Source organism: Montipora capricornis, chromosome 7 (genome assembly GCF_036669925.1).
Source record: "Montipora capricornis isolate CH-2021 chromosome 7, ASM3666992v2, whole genome shotgun sequence".
NCBI lineage: Eukaryota > Metazoa > Cnidaria > Anthozoa > Scleractinia > Acroporidae > Montipora > Montipora capricornis.
In genome coordinates this window covers 20,981,783-20,989,282 of record NC_090889.1, presented here as the reverse complement: position 1 = coordinate 20,989,282, position 7,500 = coordinate 20,981,783, and the positions used below count along the sequence as shown (strand labels likewise).

The 7,500-nt window shown below is 37.9% G+C and overlaps 1 long non-coding RNA gene across 1 annotated transcript in view; it reads left to right on the top strand.

The window, feature by feature from the left end:
- The first annotated feature begins 3,516 nt into the window (after nucleotides 1-3,516).
- LOC138057784 (uncharacterized) overlaps nucleotides 3,517-7,500 on the top strand; it is a 10,844-nt gene continuing 6,860 nt past the window's right edge. Inside the window, exons 1-2 of the long non-coding RNA XR_011133711.1 lie at nucleotides 3,517-3,638; nucleotides 6,978-7,103. This is a non-coding gene — a long non-coding RNA (uncharacterized lncRNA). The remainder of the gene's footprint in view (nucleotides 3,639-6,977; nucleotides 7,104-7,500) is intronic.

The window sequence follows — 7,500 nt, the reverse complement described above, 5'->3', positions numbered from 1 at the left end:
CCAACGGATAAGGCAGTGTAGTCCATCAATGTGCCAGAGAGAACTAGGTCCCCTGACGCTGTAAACACGCCTTGTGATGTTATTGAACCACCTCATAGCCGACCCTGCTGGCACAGTTCAAACTAAACTTTCCCTTACACACTGACGCTGAACATAGATATTTCTACTTCGCAAATGTCCCAGCATAATATTGATATCAGAATTGGAAAACCCACGTCTTATTTCTCCAATTAGTTCATATAAATCAGAATCTGTGAGGCTTGTATAATAACATCCACTGGAGAATGACTGAATGTTTCTAACTCTACGCCAAAGAGTAGCTCTAGAAACTAATAGCATTCTTGATATCTGGGGCTAAGTAAATCGTATTCTGTTTCTTGAAAACTCCACTTGAGGTATTGATATTTCATAGGCTGGATGACCCACTCTTGCATTAGAAGCTGATGGAGTTGGCAAAGTCATAATGGAGCGTACTGAGGTGCATGAAACTGCTCTTAATGCTAGCATTTCCCATCTATGTAGTTAATGTTGAAGTTGTCTTACCAGCGATTCAAGAGGCGGTATTCTTCCAGCGTTCGCTTGGGTACCTCTGTCCAATGAATCAAATAAACGTTGGACAGAGTCCACCGCAACTTCAAGGCGAACGATCAAGTCCTCCGCCATATTAAGGTCAGCGTGGGGATAGAATCTTGCACAGTCATTCAAAAGGCGCATAACTGTTTCTAAAAGCTCAGTTGTTGGAGAGCAGTAACAGACAGTAAATAGCAGATAGAAGACAGGGCATTTTGCTGTGGCCTGCATATTGACGATTTCTAGTTAAAGTAATTTTCCTTGTTATTATACACGAACAGCCATGCGGTCAAAAGGCACTACTCGTGCCGGCATATACAACGTGATTTTCGAGACCCGCATATACGCGCATTTTAGCACATATAAGCGCATATATGGGTCCTTATAGGACGCGTATATCTGGGCATTTATTTTGCATATCCCCGCGCTTAAGTTTACGCAAACATGTGGCCATTTAAAAACGCGTATATACGCGATCTTAATAGCCGTATATATGGGCTCAAAGCCCATACGTATCGTATTTAAACAAGTATATACGCGGCAGAAAAACCCGCGTATAAGATGTCGTAATTTTGAAACAAATGGCCAGCCATAATTTTTCAGTGGACAAATTAAGTACTTCTATTTCTTGCGAAACCACAGCTATCAAGCCAATCATGAGCCCTACTCGACTACTTATTACATTAGAGATTGAACATAGTTTTTCGGAATTTAAAACTTCCACCTCAGTACAATTGTAAGTATATCTGACGCAAAAGAGAAGCTGCAACACTTCGTCACTCTTATAATGTACACAGTCAGGAGCCAGAGACTGAGAGCATACCACTTCTGATATTTGCTTCTCAGCTGTTTCACAAACCAACAGGTTTAAAAAGGTTCTATAGGTTTCTTTATTTTCACACATACAGCAATACAAATTAATAATACATTTTATGCAGAAATGTGGAGGTTTCTGAGCCAAAACCCACAAGGTTGATAGTGCTCGCACACCTATTATTAGTAATCTAGCATATAATACAAGATATTATTATTAATATTCAATATTAAATAGCAGGCAGACATGCTAGACTACGTTGTGGAAACCATGAAATATAATAAAATAGACTGTAATTATGTTAATAAATACGTTTGAAGCAGAAAGTAAACAAACTAACGAAACAAAGCAAAACAATGCCACAATACAACTACAACTAAACAGGACGTCATTCTCGGATTTCTGACGTAAGCAAATTATCTTTATGCTCATTTCTAAAGCTTTGGAGCGAGGAAGCATTTTTTTATACGTAAAGGTATTTTATTCCAATTATCGGCTGCGGAAAATCTAACACTGAATTTGACATAATTATTTCTTGGCCGAGGTATAAACAAATTTTAGCTTGATCTTGAACGTGTACAATATCGGTGGGCCTCTCTGATGTTCGTGAAATAGGAGTCATAAATATCAGGGAGCAAGTTATTTTGATTCAGATTTTGAAGTTTGTATACAAGCTCACCCATTTGTAATTTAGTAATTTGAAATACATTCAATATACCTAATCTAGTAAACAGGGGTCTGCTATGATCTCGCCAGCCTGATTGTGTTGTAATCCTTAGCACTCTATTCTGTAGCAATAGTAAACAATTAAATTTAATCGGGTAGGTACTTCCACATGAGACCTTGCAGTACGACAGATGTGAATAAATTAAACTGTAATATAAACATTTTAAATATTCAACGTAAGATAGGAACGAACTTTGTAAATAATCCCAACACATTTAGCAACTTCCCGTGAAATGTAGTCGATGTGAGAATTCCACTGCAAGTCTTGGTTGGTAGTTCATACATTAATATCAATATTAACGCCACCGTTGAATAGATTTGAGGCAACTCTCATTTGCCTTGATAAAAATTTTACAGTGACTTGTTTTGGACGTGTTAATCGTCAATGTGTTTAACATCCAGTCCCATTGAACATGAAGTTCTTTCCTCACCAAGATCATTAAGAGTGTTAACATTTTCATGGGAAACTAGAACATTCACGTCATCAGCATATAACATAACTTGAATTCATTGTTATATAAATTGAGCATCGTTGATATAAATTGGAAAACGTATCGGCCCCAAAATTTAGCCTTGACTGGGAATTCCAGTTGAAATTTGCAAAGGATCCGAATCTGTACCATTTAACAAAACATATTGCATGCGCCTGCTTAAGCAACTGCGGAACCAACCTTCTTTCCCCTCGATTCTGTAATTATTAATTTTAAATCGACCTTTTTAACTGAGAATCGTTAAAGCAAACGTTTCCATTCATCATAAGCCTTACAAATTAAACTGATGACAGCCCTTGTGATTGAGAAGGGTCACTTCTATGATTCAAAAGGCTATTAAAGATCCATCTAAAGCTAGCTTATTCTAGGAAGATTCCGTGGCTTATACTTATCCACGGCTATTATGGGAACCAAGCTTTCCTTGTTATGGGTTGCCGGCGTTAAACTAAGAGTTTTCTTTAGTTTTTTGGCATTATTGGCGTAAATATCATGCCGCCTTAATTAATTATTTAAATCAAATAGATCGGGAATAGCTTTTAGCTAATAACAGAAGGAGGAGACAGTTTATAGATCGCTAAGATGGACGGTCACCTTTAGTACTTTAGCACCTAAACGGCCGAATAATTGGGAGGAGTTTTTCCAGATTCTATCCTTTCTATCAGGCTTGGAAATTAGGAGTAACTTTATATCTAAGGGCTTGGCACTGAGATTGCAGGAGGCTGTGGCCTTTTTGTTCATAAATTACGGAAATAAAGAAAGCATGACAGGACTGCTTGACTGTGAAACCACCTTGTTTCTAGCGTGTCCTGTTTCAATGACTAGATTAGATTAGAAGAGCTGCTCATCTATTTTGCATTTCAGGGGTGTGGAGAAAGATGACTCCATAGTTGCCTCCAACGGATGGCTGCGCAACGCGCTTCTTAAGGCTGGATTCGCCAGAAATTATAAAGGAAACGGCTCCAAGCTTCTCCCATGCCCGCCTGGTACTTTTGTTGATATCTCTGACACCATACCAAGGTGCAAAGTCTGCCCTGCTGGTAAGCTTACACAGATCCTATGCACTAAAGTAGCTCATTCATGCATACAAGAATTGAAAACCAAGAACCGCTTTAAAGTGCGAGAGTTGTGTCTTAAATGCACGAATTTAATTTAAAATTTATCAAATTAAGTTCCCAGACATGATTTTCCGCAATTTGCCTTTTTTGCAATGTTTGACCCCCAGCATAACACATGGCTAATTTACATGACAATTTGAAAACCAACATGGCGGCTATCTTGAATAAGGCCTATTGCTCCACACTCTCCTATTAGGCTTTTCTGTTGTGAGTAGCAGACCTTTTGGAATTCGCAAGTTGCAACAAATCTACTGGATGAGTGTGCATAAACTTTTTATAATTGTCATTTACAATTACAATGGGAACAAAATGGAGCCTTCTTTGAAGACGCTATTCAGGAAATTTCTAAGATAAGTAACACTACTGTTTGACCCAAGCACTCTGTTTATTTCACAAATCATATTGTTTAACTTACAACATGCTATTTAATTTTTCACGCACTATTTACAATTCTCATTATACAAAGTTCCTCTTAGTGGTTAGATTCTCTATATAACATCACAAAAAATATTAGAATGGCAACGAAATAAGTACTTGCTGCTTCTTTTTTTTTTTTTTGGGGGGGGGGGGGTGGGGGCTCACAGATTTAACGTTAAATCCGTGAGCCCCAAAAATAAAATTCTCAGCGTCATGCAGTACTGTTGTGTAGGTGTTTTTCGCTGTTCACACCCTTGCTGGAACGTGATTTGTACTTTGGAAATGAGATATAAAATAAGTTCCTTCTAACCATCTTGTTCAAACTCCCTGATGAAGTCTGCGTAATCAGACAAAACCGGTCGGAGAAATAAAAGCAAGTTGCTTTGTTATGCTCACTAGTATTTATTTAAAAAGTTTGTGCAACGTCTACTACAGATAATGTTCGTACATCTCCTTGCACATATTCATTACTTCTACCAGTATTTCTTTGCTACGCAGTTGGAAGTAGATATTTTGACCTTTCCTCCACTTTGACTCCATTCCAGCTAAATCCTAATTAACGGCGCAGTAGTGAGAGCACTCGCCTCCCAACAATGTGGCCTGGGCTCGATTCCCAGACTCAACGTCGTATGTGGATTGAGTTTGTTGGTTCTCTACTCTGCTTCGATAGGTTTTTTTCCGGGTACTCCGGTTTTCCTCTCTCCTCAAATCTCAACATTTGATTTGGTTTTGCGTTAATTTGTTGATTTCAGCTTACAGTGTCTCCAATTAGTGCTCCAGCGCAAGATAAACTTCCTTTCCTTCCTTTCCTTTCCTTTAAGCATTTCCGTATGATACTAACAGTTTCCAAGATGCACGCTCTCTCTGTTAATTCAACTCGGCAGCACTCTATTTCTATTTCTTAGCCACAATTCAAATGTGTTTGCTACTGGTGATCCAATCATAACAGGCACAATGGCTGTTATTACAGTCGAGCGCACGTCTCAGCGGTGTTAGTTTCACAAGGCGCGAAAACGAGGCTTTCAGGTCAAATCAAGAATTTCTTATTGAAGGACTGTGTGATTCCTTGATTCTTGACTGTTTCCTTCGCTTTTTTTCGAGTAATTTGAGGTTTGTCTGACCTAATTTTAGTGTAGTTAAGTATGGCAAGGCACTGTAAACTATATGAATGTGTTAACTGAAGTAATAAGCCCAAATGTGCGACACAAGGACAGCTTCCATTCAACGACTGTAGATTCCCTTCTTCTAAGAAAAACGTAAATTCTGGAAAGAACTTCATTATTTTTTCCGCATTTCTCGCGCTAAATCTCTTACTCTCCTTTATGTCGGATCGAATGTTGACCCGAAAGCCTCGGTTCCGTGCGCTCTGAAACTAACACAGCTGAAACCTGGGATCAACTGTAGTAACAGTTATTGTACATTTCTTCCATAGCTGAATCAGTTCGTATTTCAATGAATTGTAATTGGATAGTTTTTCGAAAGATTGAAGTGATGCTCGCACTTATCAGGACAATTTAAGCAAATTTCTTATTTTGACACCAAAAAAAAAAATCAGGCGGCTTCAACGGGATTCGTACCCAGGCCCTTACGATGCGGGTGCAATGCTCTACCAACTAAGCTATGAAGCCACACAATTGCAATTAGAAGCAGGTCAATTTGTTGGACTCATGTGTTCCCGTGAAAGGACTGATGAAGAAAAGAAACGTTTATTTGAAGTGCGGGTAACCCGCAATCTGACAGCAATTATTGTACATTTCTTGAATTTCCATATCTGAATCAGCTCGTATTTCAATGCATTGTCATTAAAATAGTTTTCCAAATAGTTGATGCTCACAGCGCACTTAAGCAACTGTCTCATCTAGAAGTACCTCAGTTGGTAGAGCAATGCATGTCCCAGTGTGCAATTTGCTCTCCATTGTGGCGGCTTTTGTACCATGTGATCACTAGCGGCAAAATGCCTATTTCCTCTTGCGAGGTCTTGATACTTTTCCAACTTCTCCTCTTGATATTGCTCTACTCTAGCATCTTGTGGGCCAGAAAAATCAGCAATCTTTCACATCTTTTGTCCCTTGTCAAGCACAAGCAGGTCTGGTCTTCTCGCTGTTATCACCTTATCCGTCTGTATCGTAAAATCCTACAAGATTTTCCAATTGTTATTTTTTAAATAACTTTCTGGGTTGTGTACATACCACCTTTTTGAGTGTTCAAATCCTTTTGTTCTAGCCACAGAATTCCCAGAGAATATCCTTCCTCATGTTCACCTGTGTCATTCTGTACTCTCTCTGCACTAGTTTACTGCATCCAGAAATGATATGCGTGGCACTTTCATCCTCCGTCTTGTACAATCTGTTTTGTTTTGTGATTTGATAATTTTTGTTTTAATCAAATTTTCATTAAAGCTTGATCGTGCGGTACAGTAATAAAACTTTTTGTCTCTATTTTCAAGTAATCATCACCATTTGTGACCACTTGTCATGTCTTTCATCCGCTTTCTTTCTGTTTTCTCTTTTTGAGTTGGTCTGTGTTCTCAGGTTCGCATTTGTCTGTTACTCTTTGTTCTGTTATCATTATCATTATCATTATCATTATCATTATCATTATCATTATCATTATCATTATCATTATCATTATCATTATCATTATCATTATCATTATCGTTATCGTTATTATTACTGCTAATTTTATTATTATTATTATTATTATTATTATTATTATTATTATTATTATTATTGTCAATATTAGTAGTGGTAGAAGTAGCAGTATGTACTTATGATGCTTTGCTGTATCGTTGCGCCTTTTATTCTTCAAGAAAGAGTACCATGATATTATCTATATGCTCCACAGGTGGTTACTACTCAGACGCTCCGGCTTTTGTCAGCGACAGTTGCAAGAGGTGTCCAAATGGCACGTTTGTTCACAAAAATATGGCACCTGGAAAAAGTTACTTTGACTGCCGTTCTTGTTCTCAAGGTTAGATGCTAGAATATAGATACAATTAAACTAAATCCAGAAATTTAGGCAAAAGTCAGCAAAGTCAACAACGCACAATCCAAGACCTTTTAACATGAAAGAACAGGCATTGTCAAGAACATTTTGTCAATTATCAAACCATCAAGACTATCAAATTAAAAGGGCTTTCTTCTTCAAGCATCCACATTCAATCTCACCCCATGAGAGAAGGTGCTTGCTGGTTCATTGCTCAAAAAGTCGACGACTGTGAAAGATACTACGCTGTCTTGATGATAAAAATAAGTTCATTAGACGTAAAAAAAATTCGAACTATGCTTCAATAAGCCTGTTTATCTGAAAAATATGCATACTAGTTTGAGTAAGACTTTAAGACAGGCAACATTAGAATGACTGATCT